This window comes from Eschrichtius robustus, chromosome 1 (genome assembly GCF_028021215.1).
Source record: "Eschrichtius robustus isolate mEscRob2 chromosome 1, mEscRob2.pri, whole genome shotgun sequence".
In the NCBI taxonomy this organism is placed as follows: domain Eukaryota; kingdom Metazoa; phylum Chordata; class Mammalia; order Artiodactyla; family Eschrichtiidae; genus Eschrichtius; species Eschrichtius robustus.
Window position 1 is genome coordinate 130,065,318 of NC_090824.1, and position 15,632 is coordinate 130,080,949.

The 15,632-nt window shown below is 37.1% G+C and overlaps 1 protein-coding gene and 1 pseudogene across 1 annotated transcript in view; one reads left to right on the forward strand and one right to left on the reverse strand.

Moving 5' to 3' along the window:
* SPESP1 (sperm equatorial segment protein 1) overlaps nucleotides 1–15,632 on the forward strand; it is an 80,360-nt gene that overhangs the window by 33,962 nt on the left and 30,766 nt on the right. The gene's annotated exons all lie outside the window — the stretch shown is intronic.
* On the reverse strand, nucleotides 10,832–11,225 carry LOC137760003 (large ribosomal subunit protein P1 pseudogene; annotated as a pseudogene).

Sequence of the window (15,632 nt, forward strand, 5' to 3'; positions counted from 1 at the left end):
GGAAAGGTATCAAATGCTTGAATCTTTCTCTGTGTTTAACAGTTTTCAAAACAATTTGTTCATAGAATCCTCCAATGGTGCCCAGTTTTTAAAAATTAGATCTTTATACTGTTAGAGCAGTTGTAGGCTTGCAGAAAAATTAAAAAGTACAGAGTTCCCACATACCTCCCTCTCTTCCCCCATAGTTTCCCCTATTATTTATATCTTCTGTTAGTGTGGTACATTTGTTACAATTGGTGAACCAATGTTGATACATTATCATTACTGAAGTCCATAGTTTACATTAAGTTTTACTCTTTGTGTTGTACATTCTATCAGTTTTGACAAATGTAAAATGACATGTATTCACCATTATAATATCATACACAATGGTTTCACTGTCCTTAAAATGCCCTGTGCTCCACTTACTCATCTCTCTCTCTCCCACCCCTCCAGCCCACGGCAACATGGATATTTTTACTGTCTCTATACTTTTGCCTTTTCCAGAATGTCAGATAGTTAGAATCATATGGTATATAACCATTTCAGATTGGCTTCTTTCACTTAGCAATATGCATTTAAGATCCCTCCGTGTCTTTTTGTTGCTTGACAACTCATGTCTTTTAGTACTAGATAGCATTCCATTGTACGGATGTACCATAGTTTATCCATTCACCTATTGAAGGACATCGTGGTTGCTTCCAAGATTTGACAGTTATGAATAAAGCTGCTATAAACATCTGTGTGCATGTTTTTTTAAAAATTATTTATTTATTTATTCATTTATGGCTGTGTTGGGTCTTCGTTTCTGTGCAAGGGCTTTCTCTAGTTGCGGCAAGTGGGGAACACTCTTCATCGCGGTGCGCGGGCCTCTCATTATCGTGGCCTCTCTTGTTGCGGAGCACAGGCTCCAGACGCGCAGGCTCAGTAATTGTGGCTCACGGGCCTAGTTGCTCCGCGGCATGTGGGATCTCCCCAGACCAGGGCTCGAACCCGTGTCCCCTGCGTTGGCAGGCAGATTCTCAACCACTGCGCCACCAGGGAAGCCCCCTGTGTGCATGTTTTTGTGTAGACATACATTTTCAGTTGTGCCAGTTTTTTCACAGTTTGAAAGTGAGATACTTTACCAGACTTTTACATTTGGCCAATCTGATTGATGAAAAATGCTAGCTAGTTGTTTTAGTGTATATTTCTTAATTATGAGTTGGACATCTTTTCATATTTATATTTTTATCTGTAGAAATGATCTATTCATTTCTATTTCTCTACTGGTTTGCTCTTTCTTAGTGATGCATACAAACTGTTTATATAATAAGGAAATCGGAATTTTGTGTCGTAGTTTTACAGATATTTTGTCTAGTTTATTATTTGTATTTTGGTTTTTCCATGTAGAAATTTAAAACATTTATAAGTCAAATTTACACATTTTTTCTTTGGGTGTCCTTATGTTTTGTGTCTTGCCTTTCCCACTCTGAGATTTTACAAAATTCCCCTGTTCTATTATAGTGTTTTAATGGTTTTACCTTTTGAAAATCAGACTATTTTTCAGAGCAGTTTTAGGCAAAATTAAACAGAAGACAGAGATTTCCCTTATATCACCTATCCCCATACATGCGTAGCCTCCTCCATATCAACGTCCCCCACCAGGGTGGGACATTTGTTACAATTGATGAGCCTACTTTGACACATCATTATAACCCAAAATCCATAGTTGACATTTGAGTTCACTCTTGGTATTGTGCATTCTCTGTGTTTGGGTAAGTGTATAGTATCATAAAGAGTAGTTTCAGTGCCCTAAATATCCTCTGTGTTCTGCCTATTCATCCCTAATCCCTGGCAACCATTGATCTTTTTTACCTTCTCCGTAGTTTTGCCTTTTCCAGGATGTCATATAGTTGGAATCATATAGCTTGTAGGCTTTTCAGATTGGCTTCTGTCACTTAGTAATATGCATTTAAGGTTCTTCCATGTCTTTTCATGGCTTGATAGCTCATTTACATTTAGCTCTGTATAATATTCCATTGTCTGAATGTATCCCAGTTTATTCATTTGCCTGTTGAACATTTTGGTTGCCTCCAAGTTTTGGCAATTATGAATGAAGTCTATGTAAAAATCCACGTGCAGGTGTTTGTGTGGACACAAGTTTTCAGTTCCTTTGGGTAAATACCAGGGAGCACAACTGCTGGATCATATGGTAAGAGTATGTTTAGTTCTATGGAAACTAACAAACTGTCTTCCAAAGTGGCTGTACCATTTTGCATTCCCGCCAGCAGTGAATGAGAGTTTCTGTTTCTCCACATCCTCACCAGCATTTGGTGTTGTCAGTGTTCTGGATTTTTACCATTCTAATAGGTGTGTGTAGTAGTCTCATTGTTGTGACCTATTATTTTTTAATTAAACTTCTTATTTTTTGATAAATATAAATAAATATGCAGTTGTAAGAAATAATACAAAGAAATCTAGTTAATGTATTCCTTACTCATATCACTTATGGTAATATCTTTAAAAACTATAGTACAATATCACAACTAAGATACAAATATTGATACAAGATACAGAATATTTCCATCAACACAATGATCCCTCATATTGCCCATACAGTCACTTTATAGCCACACCCACTTTCGTCCTGCCTTCACCTCTCCCTAACCACTGATAACCACTATTCTGTTCTCCATTTTGATAATTTTGTCGTTTTAAGAACGTTATATAAATAGAATCAAACAGTACATAATCTTTTGGGATTGACTTTTTTCACTCAACTTAATTCTCCAGAGATTTATCAAGGTTGTTGCATGTATCATTAATTCCTTTTTATTGCTGACTAGCACTCCACAGTTTGTTTAACCATTCATCTGTTTAAGAACCTCTTGTTCTTAAACAGGTCAAGCACCTCTCCAGTTTTTGGCTATTACAAACAAAGCTCCTATAAACATTCATTAGTAGGTTTTTGTTGAACATAAGTTTTCATTTCTCTGGCATAAATGCCCAGGAATGAAACTGCTGTGTTGTATTCAGTTTTATCAGAAACTCCCCACTGTTTTCCAGAGTGGCTGTATCATTTCATATAGCCACCAGAAATATATGAGTTTCTCTGAAAGCTTGCAGGCATTTTGTGTTATCACTATTATTTAATGTTTATTTTAAAGTGTACAAATCAGTGGTTTTAGTATATTCATAAAGTCTTACAACCATCACGCTATCTAGTTCTGGAATTTCATTACCCCAGAAGGAAACCCTATGTCTCTCCCCTAACCTCTAGCAAGCACTAATCTGTGTCATGTCTCTATGGATTTTTCTATCCTGGATACTTGATATAATCATACAATGTGTATTCTTTCATTTAACATAATGTTTTCAAAGTTCATCCATATTGAAGCATGTACCAGTACGTTATTACTGCTTATGGCTGAATAATATTCCATTATGTGGATATACCACATTTTGTTTATACATTCATCAGTTGATGGACATTTGGGTTGTTTTCACTTTTTGGCTATTAGAAATAATGCTGTTATATATGTACATGTGGACATATGTTTTAAATTCTCTTGGGTGTATACCTAGGAGCAGATTTGCTGGGTCATATGGTAACTTTATGTATAACTTTTTGAGGGACTTCCAAACTGTTCTCCAAAGGAGTGAACCATTTTACTTTCCCACTAGCAATTTATGAGGTTTCAATTTTTCCACGTCTTTCCTAACAGTTGTCAAAGTCTGCTTTTTTTATTATAGCCATCCTTGTGAGAGTGAAATGGGTATATCATTGTGGTTTTGACTTGAATTTCTCTAATGTCTAATGATGTCAAGCACCTTTTCATGTGCCTATTTGCCATCTGTATATCATCTTTGAAAGAAAGTCTGTTTAGATCCTTTACAATTTTAAAATTAGGTTATTTGCCTTTTTATTATTGAGTAGTAAGAATTCTTTATATATTTTGGATACTAGTTCCTTATTAGATACATAATTTGAAAATATTTTCTTCCATTTTATCAGTGGTATTTTCACTTTTTAAATGGTATTGTTTGCAGCACAAAAGTTTTAAATTTTGATATAGTCAAATTTATATTTCCTTTTGCTACTTGTGCTTTGGTGTTATATCTAAGGAACAACTGCCAAATGCAAGGTCCCCCATTCAGTATGACTGGTGTCCTGTTACAAAAAGATAAGAATGCCATGTGAAAACAGAGACACAGAGAGAACACCATGTGATGACAGAGGCAGAGATTAGAATGCCGAGAATCAACAGGCACCACTGGAGGCAAGGAAGAAGAAAGGAAAGAGTCTACCCAGAGTGTCAGAGGGAGAATAGCCCTGCTAACACCTTGATTTTGGAATTGTAACCTCCAAAACCATGAGAGAATAAATTTCTGTTGTTTAAAACCATCCAATTTGTGATACTTTAATACGGCAGCCCTAGGAAACTAAAATAGCCAAGGTGTTTAATTTTTTTTTTTTTGGCTGTGCTGCAGGGCATGTGGGATCTTAGGTCCCCCGACCAGGGATTGAACCTGCACCCCCTGCAGTGGAAGTGTGGAATCTTAACCACTGGACCACCAGGGAAGTCCTTAATTTAAAAAAAATAATAAATTTATTTATTTATTTATTTTTGGCCGCGTTGGGTCTTCGTTTCTGCGCACAGGCTTTCTCTAGTTGTGGCGAGCGGGGGCTGCTTTTCGTTGCAGTGCGCGGGCTTCTCATTGTAGTGGCTTATCTTGTTGCAGAGCATGGGCTCTAGGAGCGTGGGCTTCAGTAGTTGTGGCACGTGAGCTCAGTAGTCGTGACCCGTGGGCTCTAGAGCACAGGCTCAGTAGTTGTGGCGCACGGGCTTAGTTGCTCTGCGGCATGTGGGATCTTCCTGGACCAGGGCTTGAACCTGTGTCCCCTGCATTGGCAGGTGGATTCTTAACCACTGCACCACCAGGGAAGCCCCCTAATTTTTTTTTTAACATATTGCTTATTCTATATGCTAATAATATTCATTAAGGATTTCTGCATCTATATTAATGAAAACTGTTGGCCTGTAGTTTTCTTCTTTGTGTGTGTGTGTGTGTGTGTGTGTGTGTGTGTGTACTGTCCTTGTCTGCAAGTTTTGGTATCAGGGTAATATTAGCTTCATCAAATGAGTTGGGAGTGTTTCTCTCCTATTTTCTGGAAAAGATTACATAAATTGGTGTTAATTCTTTCAACATTTGGTAGAATTCTCTAGTGTACCCTTAGTTTTCCATTGTCTGAAAATATCTTCATTTCTCCTTCCTTTCTTTTTTTTAAAATTTATTTATTATTTTTATTTATTTATTTGTTTTTATGTTTGGCTGTGTTGGGTCTTTGTTGCTGTGCGCAGGCTCTCTCTCATTGCAGTGAGTGGGGGCTACTCTTCCCTGCAGTGTGTGGGCTTCTCATTGTCATGGCTTCCCCTGTTGTGGAGCACAGGCTATAGGCACATGGGCTCAGTAGTTGTGGGCTCCACAGCATGTGGGATCTTCCTGGGCCTGGGATCAAACCCGTGTCCCCTACATTGGCAGGCGGATTCCTAACCACTGCGCCACCAGGGAAGCCTCCCCTTCATTTCTGAAGGATATTTTTGCTGGATATAGGCTTCTGGATTGATAGTTTTTTTTCTCTCATCACTTTAAAAATGTACTGCTTTTTTCCTGCCTCCATGGTTTTTGATGAGAAATCCACTGTCATTTGTTTTGTCTTTTCTTAGGGTAAGATGTCACTTCTTTCTCACTGCTTTCAAGGGTTTTTCTTTGACTTTAATTTTGAGAAGTTTGCCTATAATATGTCTTTGTGTGGATTATTTTGGATTTATCCTATTTGGAATTTGTTCAGATTCTTGAATCTATAGGTTTATGGGTTTTGCCAAATTTGAGAACTTTTCATTCATTATTTCTTTGAGTACTTTTTCAACTCTACCTTCTTCTCTCTTTCTAGGTCTCCAATGACAGGCATGCTAGATCTTCTATTATAGTACCATGGGTCCTGGGGCTCTCTTCATTTATTTTTTCACTTTACTAACTCATTCAGATTTGGATAATTTCTATTACTCTGCCTTCAAGTTTACTTTTTCTTTCCTCTGTTCCCCACCCCCCACCCCACATTCTTCTGTTGAGACCATTCACAGAGCTTTTTGTTTCAGTTATTTTCCAGTTCTAAAATTTTCATTTGGTACGCCTTTATATCTTCTAATTCTTTGCTAAGACACTCTATTTCTTTGGGGAGATTTTATACTTTTTCATTTATATCAATCATGTTTATAATGTTCATTGAAGTATTTTTATGATGACTGCTTTAACATCTTTATAATATAATTCTAACATCTCTTTTATCTTGGTGTTGACATCAGTTGATTATCATTCCTGCTGGGTTAGTGGTGAAAGTTCTGACTCTCCACTAGGCCTCCTCTTACACCACTGTAGTGGTGAGCAAGAAGGATGACTTATTATTGCTGAATGGAGATGGAAATCCAGGCTCTCCACATGGTCTCCACTAACATGTAGTGGGGGATTCAGTACACCCAACAGGGATGAAAGTTCTGGCTTCTTACTCAGCCTTCTCTGACACCATGCTGGTGAGGGCAGCATCTCTACTTGGCTTTTGCTGGTGGAGATGGTTGGATTGGAGGTCACAGTTTTTCTGTACTATTTGGCTGGAATAGAGTGGTTACTGGCTAAAAGTTTTCTGCATTGCTAGCCTGCCCCTTCCAGATCCTTTGGCTAAAGAGAGTGGCTTTTATGGGACTTTTATGTATGTGCCTTCTCCTGTTTCTGGGTTGTCAGCTTCTTTAGCTCCAAGTCTGGGATATATGAGGCAAAGAAAGAAATCTGGAGAATGCACTACCATGTCATTTCTTGGGTTCAGAGGTCTTTAGCCAGTATACCTTTTTTTTGGTCCACCTTTTAGAGTCTACTTATGTCTGTTTTATATATGATGTTCAGGGATTTTAGTTGTGTTTAAGAGTTTGTACTTTATCCTAAAGACAATAAGAATATTTTAAAAGATTTTAAGCATTTTTAACAAATCATTCTATTTGGCTGCAGTGTAGATAAAGGATAGGAAGGAACAAGACTGGAAGTAGAGGCCAGTTAGGAGACTTCTAGGAATCTGGTGAAAGATGATGATGTTCTGGATTTGGATGGTAACAGAGGAAATAGAAATAAGTAGTTGAATTTGAGAGATATTTAGGAATTAGGAATCAATAGAATTTGGTGATTGATGTACAAGACAAAGAAAGGAGTCAGGAATGATTTCTATGTTTCTGACTTGAGCCATTGGGTACATGTTAGTGTACTTTGTTTTTTTAATGGCATTTATCATAATTATAATTTTATAGTTATTTGTATAATTATTTGTTTAATGTTTGTCTCCCCTCACCAGACTAAGTCTAGGAGAGCAGGGGCCATGAGAGTTTTGTTCACTGCTGTAATCCTAGCACTTAGCACAATGCCTGGCCCATAATTATATGTTCAGTATGTATTAACATATTACAGTATATTTAAGAAGAAGCATGTTTATGGGTGAGATGATTTTGGAAATGTTATTTTTGGATATATTAAATTTAAGATGCCTATGAGACATGTCCCAGTTAGATATATTGGTCTAGAGCTTAAGAAATAGCTGTAAATAAGTATTTGGGAGCTATCTGCATATAAATGAAAATTTAAGCCATTGAAGTGGGGGGATTCTCTATATAGTATATAAGGGAGAGAAGAAGGCCTAGAACTAAGGTTTAAGGAACTCTAATTTAAAGAGACAAATAAGGAAAAGGAGCTCCTAAAGCAACTGGGGGTAAGAATAGAGAAGTAGAAGGTATACTAGGAAAAGTATAGTTAAATAGAAGCCAAAGGAAAAATATTTAAAGAAAGAAGGAGGAGTTAACACTGTTGTAACTGAGAAATTGAGCAAGATAAAGACTGAAAATCACCTACTCAATTAGTGCAAAAATGGTTGTGGTAGAAGTGTTGATAAGGAAGGCATATTGGAAGAGTAAGTTGAGATAAGAAAATGGAAATAGAAAATGTAGACAATTCATGAAGTATTTAACTGACTAGAATGAGAGGAAAAGATGATATCTGGAGGGGAAAGTAAAACCCAGGGAAACTATTAGTTTGTTTGTTATTTTCAGATAGGTGAGACTAAATCATGTTTAGGAGCTGATGAGAAGGAGCCAGTAGAAAAGGAGAGGTTGAAGATAGTTAATGGAGCAAATGAGATCCAGAGCACTGGTAGAGGATTTTTACTTTAGATGAAAAGATTTAACATCTCCTTTATTGAAATAGGAGGGAAGGAGAAAGAATGGGTTGAGATAAAGGTGGGCTTGTAGGTTCGGTAGCAAAAAACTGAGGGAATTCCAGATTGTAGCTTCTAATTTTTTTTAGTGTAGCTTCTATTTTTTTTTTAGTGATGTAGAATACCTGTTGATATTGAGTGAGTTAGAAGGTTTAAAAGGAATAGCATATGTGAAGGGACTAGTACATACTAAGTGCTTAATAAATGATAGCTTTGTGTTACTTGCAGCTTTAAAGAGGTTTTCTGTGGTTATAAAGGGCCAGTGCCATATAGCGTGATTTGAAAACATTCAAAATATCTCCTCTATATTCTGGCAAAGTGCTTGAAATTCTATTTTGAGAAAATGTTTACATTGGATTAAGGCATTTTAAGATACTGTTTTATGTGTTCATATTTTGGTTAAATATATATATATATATTTTTCTTTTTTTTTCCTTTTTTTGCCACACCACATGGCATGTGGGATCTTAGTTCCCTGACCAGGGATCGAACCTGTGCCCCCTGCAGTGGAAGCTTGGAGCTTGGAGTCTTAACCACTGGACCACCAGGGAAGTCCCAGTGTTAGCTCTTTTTGTTTGTTCATTTGAAAATTCTTTCTTTAGTCCTTGCTTTCCAAGGTGCATATGATAGTGTAAATTTTATTAAGAGTTTTGTAGTATGAGCTCTTATATTTAGGTCACTGATCCATTTTGAGTTAATTTTTGTATGTGGTGTGGGGTAGGAGTTGAACTTTATTCTTTTGCACGTGGATATCCAGTTGCCCCAGCTCCATTTGTTGAAGAGACTATTTTTCCCCAATGAATGGTCTTGCACCAATGTTGAAAATCAACTGGCAATAGATAAATGAGTTTATTTCTGGGCTCTCAATTCTATTCCATTGATCTATATGTTTATTCCTATGCTATTATGACACTATTTTGGTTACTGTAGATTTGTAGTGAGTTTTGAAATGGGAAATGTGAGTCCCCCAACTTTGTTTTTCTTTTTTAAGATTGTTTTTGCTATTCAGGGCACCTTGTAATTCCATATGAATTTGAGAACTGGCTTTTCCATTCCTGAAAAAAAAAGGCTGTTTGAATTTTAAAAGGGATTGCATTGAATCTGTAGATATCTTTGGGTAGTATTTCTGTCTTAAAATAGCAATATTCCATCAACAAAGGATGATTTTTTTTTTTATTTAGGTCTTCTTTAATGCCTTTTAACAATGTTTTGTATTTTCTAGTGTAAAAGCCTTTCACCTCTTTGGATAAATTTGTTCCCAGGTACTTCATTCTTTTGAATGCTATTGTAAATGGATTTGTTTTCAACTTGTTCATTGCTGATGTATAGAAACACGACTGATTTTGTTGGTGTTGATCTTCTACTGTGCAAGTTTTCTGAATTTATTTTTTAGTTATAGTAGCTCTTTTGTGGATTATTTGAGATTTCTATATATAGGATCATGTCGTCTGCAAATACATATAGGTTGACTTCTTTTCCTTCTGGGTGCATTTAATTTCTTTTTCTTGCTTAATTACTCTGACTAGAACTTCCAGTAAATGTTGAATAGCAATGGTGATGATGATGATGATGAAGTGATCATCTTTATCTACTCCCTGATCTTAGGGGGAAAGCTTTCGGTGTTTCACCATTGAGTATGATGCTAGTTGTGGGGTTTTTATAAATGCCCTTTATCATGTTGAGAAAGTTCCAATCAATTCTAGTTTTTGAGTGTTTTTATCATGAAAGGGTGTTTGAATTTTGTCAAATGCTTTTTCTGCATCAGTTGAGATGATAATATGGTTTTTTCATTTATTTTATTAATGTGGTGTATCACACTGATTGATTTTTTTATGTTGATCCACACTTGCATTCTTGGGATATATCCAGCTTGGACATGGTGTCTAATCTTTTTAATATGCTGCTGGATTCTGTTTGCTAGTATTTTGTTAAGGATTTTTGCACCTACATTCATAAAGGATATTGAGCCATGATTTCTTTTCTTGTAATGTGTTTATCTGACCTCATAGAATGAATTAGGAGGTATTCCCTCCTTTTTTTTGGAAGAGTTGTGAAGGATTGTCATTAATTTTTCTTTAAATCTTTGGTAGATTCACTCGTGAAGCCATCTGGTCCTGAACTTTTCTTTCTTGGGATGTTCTTGATTACTGATTAAATCTGTATTGGTTATAGGTCTGTCAAGATTTTCTATTTCTTCTTGAGTCTGTTTTTGGTACCTGTGTTTCTAGGAACTTGTCCATTTCATCTAGGTCTAATTTGTTGGCATACAATGGTTCATAGTATTCTCTTATAATTATTTTTATTTCTGTAAAGTAGGTAGTAATGTCCTCATTTTCATTTCTGATTTTAGTTATTTGAATCTTCTCATTCTCTTTCTGTGTCATTCTAGCTAAAGGTTTGTCAATTTTGTTGATTTTTTCAAAGGACTAACTTTATTTTCATTGATTCTATTTTCCTATTCTCTAAGTCTGTTATCTTCACTCTAATATTTATTATTTCCTTCCTCCTTTTAGCTTTATGTTGACTGTGTTCTCCTTTTTCTAGTTCTTTAAGGTGTAATTTTTTTTTTAAGAGCTCAGCTTTTTATTGAACATGTTACTAAAGAGGTTTAGTCAAAAAGACCAAAGCCCATGTCATCATCAGACTCTTCAGATTATTCTTTCTTTTCTTCCACTTACTTCTCCTCAGCTGGGGCAGCAGTGGTGGAGGGGGCAGGACCTCCTGCTAGTGCAGCACCAGCTGCTGGGGCAGGTCCACCCGCCCCCACATTGCAGATGAGGCTCCCGATGTTGACATTGACCAAAGCCTTTGCAAACAAGCCTGGCCAGAAAGGTTCAACATTTACACCAGCTGCTTTAATGAGGGCATTGATCTTATCCTCTGTGACCGTCACCTCATAGTCGTGCAGGATGAGGGCTGAGTAGATGCAGGCGAGCTCCGAGATGGAGGCCATGGTGCGGGCCAGTGCTAGGAAGGGGCTGCCAGGCGCAGTGCTAGTCACCGGATGAAGTGAGGGCCTCACCCCAATGCAGCCTTAGCTTCCTTGGAAGGACCAAGCACCTTAGCGGCAGCTGAGGAAAGGGCTAAGGTGTAATGTTAAATAATTATTATTATTTTTTATTTTTTGGCCGCATCACGTGGCATGTGGGATCCTAGTTCCCCAACCAGGGGTGGAACCCACGTCCCCTGCATTGGAAGCATGGGCACCAGGGAAGTCCCTAAATTATTTATTTAAGATGTTTCTTCTTTTTTTTTTAAATTAATTAATTAATTAATTAATTTTTATTTTTGGCCGCGTTGGGTCTTTGTTGCTGCACACGGGCTTTGTCTAGTTGTGGCAAGCAGGAGCTACTCTTTGTTGCAGTGCACGGGCTTCTCATTGCAGTAGCTTCTCTTTGTTGCGGAGCATGGGCTCTAGGTGTGCGGGCTTCAGTAGTTGTGGCACACGGACTCAGTAGTTGTGGCTCGCAGGATTTAGAGCGCAGACTCAGTAGCCATGGTGCATGGGTCAGTTGCTCCACAGCATGTGGGATCCGTCTGGACCAGGCCTCAAACCCATGTTCCCTGCACTGGCAGGTGGACCCTCAACCACTGCGCCACCAGGGAAGTCCTCTTCTTTTTAATGTAGGCATTTACTGCTATAAATTTCCCTCTCAGCACTGCTTTCATGGCATCCAAGACATTTTGGTATATTGTATGTTCATTTTCATTTGTCTCTAAGTATTTAATTTCCCTTGTAATTTCTTCTTTGATCCATTGGTTGTTTGAAAGTGCATAGTATAATTTCCCCATATTGGTGAATTTTCCAGTTTTACCTCTGTTATTGATTTCTTGTTCTTTTCTATTGTGCTTGGAGATAATATTTTGAATGATTTCAATCTTTTAAAATTTACTGAGACTTTTTTTTTGTGGACTGATATATTGTCTAGTTTGGTGAGTGTTCTATGTGCACTTGAGAAGAACAGGTATTTTGCTGTTGTTGGGTGGAATATCCTATATATGTCTGTTAGGTCTAGTTTGATTATAGTGTTGTTCAATTTTCTTTCTGTTCTATTTCCGTATTAATCTTCTATTTAGATGCTGAATACATATTGAAAGTGGGATATTGAAGTCTCTATTATTATTCCTTCTATTCCCTCAACATTTTCACCATATATTTGGGAGCTCTGGTATTTGGTATGTGTATATTTATAATTGTTATATCTTCTTGACGAATTGACCCTTCTGTGAATATATGTTCTGCTTTTTCTCTTGTAACAGTTTTTCAATTAAAGTCTATTTTATCTTATAGCAGATAGCCGCCCACATCTCTTTTGGTTACTCTTTGCATGGAATATCTTTTTATATTTTTTTACTTTCAACATATGTATGCCTTTAGATCTAAAGTGAATCTTTTTTGACAGCATATAATTGGATCCTGTTTTGTTTGTTTTCACTCATTCTACCAATCTCTGCCTTTTGGTTGGAGAATATAATCCACTTACATTTAAAGCAATTACTGATAAGGAAGGACTTACTTCTGCTATTTTGCTATTTTCTGTATGTCTAATATCTTTTTGTCTCTCATTCCCTCTACTACTCTTTTCTTTTGTGTTTAGTTGATTTTTGTAGTGAACTTTTTTGATTCACTTCTAATTTCCCTTTGTGTATAATTTTTAGATATTTTCTTAGTAGTTATAAAAGGGATTACATATAACATATTAAATTTATAATGATCTAGTTTGAATTGATACCAACTTCAACAGCATACAAAAACTCTGCTCTTATAGAGCTCTGTCTTCACCCCTTTATGTTAGTGTTGTTACAAATCACATCTTTATACACTGTGTGCTCAATAATAGATTTATAGTTTTTAAAATGCATTTTCTTTTAATCATGTAGGAAATAAAAAGTGGAGTTAGAAATTAAAACTACAGTAATGCTGGCTTTCATGTTTACCCATGTAGTTACTTATACTGGAGACCTATATTTCTTCATACAGCTTTGTGTTACTACCAACTGTCCTTTTATTTCAACTTGAAAGACTCCCTTTAGCATTTCTTGTTGGTCACATCTACTGATAAGGAACTCCCTCAGCTTTTATCTGTGAATGCCTTAATTTCTCCCTCATTTTTGAAGGATAATTTTGCCACATGTAGAATTCTTGATTGACAGCTCTTTTTCTTTCAGCACTTAATTATGTCATCCCACTGCCTTTGGCTCCATGGTTTCTTACAAGAAATAGGCTGCTAATCTTATTCAGGATCCGTTGTACATAATAAGTCACTTCTCTCTTGCTGCTTTTAAGATTCTCTCTTTGTCTTTCAACAGTTTGATTATGTCTCAGTGTCTTAATCTGTTGGGCTGCTATAGCAGAATGCCATAGATTACATGGCTTAAAAACAACAGAAATTTATTTCTCACAGTTCTGGAGGCTGGGAAGTCCAAGATCACAGTGCTGGCAGATTCACTGTCTGGTGAGAGTCTGCTTCTGGTTCATAGACAACCATCTTCTCACTGTGTCCTCACATGGCAGAAGAGGCAAGGGAGTTCTCAGAGTTCTCTTTTATAAGGGCATTAATCCCATTCATGAGGGAAAAGCTCTCATAACCTAATCACCTACCATAGGCCCCACCTCCTAATACCATCACATTGGGGGTTAGGATTTCAACATGAATTTGGAGAAGGTGGGGACACAAACATTCAATCTATAGCACTTAGTATGGATCTCTTTGAGTTTATCATACCTGGAGGTCATTGAGCTTCTTGGATATGAAGATCCATGTCTTTAATAAAATTTGGCGAGTATTCAGCCATTATTTCTTCAAATATTCTTTCTACTTCTTTCTTTTTCTCACATCCTACTAGGACTCCCAAAATGTGTGTGTTGGTACATTTGATGGTGTCCCATGGGTCCATTAGGCTTTGTTCACTTTCCTTTATACTTTTTATTTCTGTTCTTCAGACTTTCATAATTTTAATAATCTTATCTTCAGGTTCATTGATTCTTCTGCCTGTTCAGATCTGTTGAACCCCTCTAGTGAATTTCTCATTTAAGTATCGTACCTTTCAGCTCCAGGATTTCTATTTGGTTCCTTTTCATAATTTGTATCTCTTTATTGGTATTCTCATTTTGTTCTTTATTTTCCTACTTTCTTTTAGTTCTTTGACCATGGTTTCCTTTAGCTCTCTGATCATATTAAAGATAATTGATATAAAGTCTATGTCTTTTTGTCCAATGCCTGGATTTACTGCTTCTTTGTATGTCTTGTGACTTTTGTTGAAAACTGAACATTTGAATATTACAATGTGGAAACTTTGGAAATTAAATCTCCTCTTCCCCAGGATTTGCCATTTTGGATTGTCACTTTGAAGCTTCAGTCACCTATGGTTTAGTGACTTTTCCAAATTATTTTTTCAAAGATTATATTCCTTGCCATGTTTTGTTGTTGAAGTCTACATTCCTTTAGCTTATGGTTAGCTAGTGTTTTGACAGAGATTTCCTTGAATGTTAGGAGCTAAAAACAAACAAACAAACAAGCAAACCACCTCTCCTAGTCTTCACAGATTAACCCTGTGCTGGGGCAAGCTGTTTAGCCTTAGCCTTCGCTTCTTGCTTGTACCAAGTCTAGAGATTAGGCAGAAGTGGAGGCTTAGTATCTTCTCAGGTCTTTTCTGAGTATGTGTGTGATTTTCTAAATTCCCCAACATACTTAGAAACTTCCCTTCTTTGGCCAGCTTGCCACCGTCATCTTGGATCCTCCACATCTACTCCACAACTCTTTTGTTTTTAGCTGCCTACTTCAACCCAAAATTCCAGCACCTTCCAGTTCTCCAACCCAATTCTACATCAAGCTCTGAGTCCTTCACAGGTCAAAATGCATAAAGAGACCCTGATAAATATTTGTCAGTCTCCTCAGGGTCTGTGTTTAGCAGCACAAAGAACTGGCAGTAGCTTTGGCTCTGTAGATTTTGGGGGGTTTTTGGTTTTTAATATAATTCCTTTAGGCAGAGTACCTCTCCCACTATGGAAAGAGAATTTTCCTTCTCTGTGGAGCATGTGCCATGAGTCATGGGAAGGGCCTGGTCTCCCATTTGCATCACTAACTGTAGCAGGGGTGAGCGACTTTACCATTTCAACATCGGCTGGAAAACTAATACTAAATTAGCCCACTCAGGAGCAAAGGCAGAGTTTACTGCCAAATACCTCGGCTGCTCTAGACATCTCTGTGTTCTTGCTTTGAAGGAATGACTAGGAGTCTGGAGGCAGGCTTCTGGATTTGTCTCTACTAGAGTGGGTTGGAGTTCCTTACATCCTTATTCAGCTCTGCAGGAGGGAGCTGAGCAGGCAACTAACCCCAGGTGGCCAGTTCCATTGACT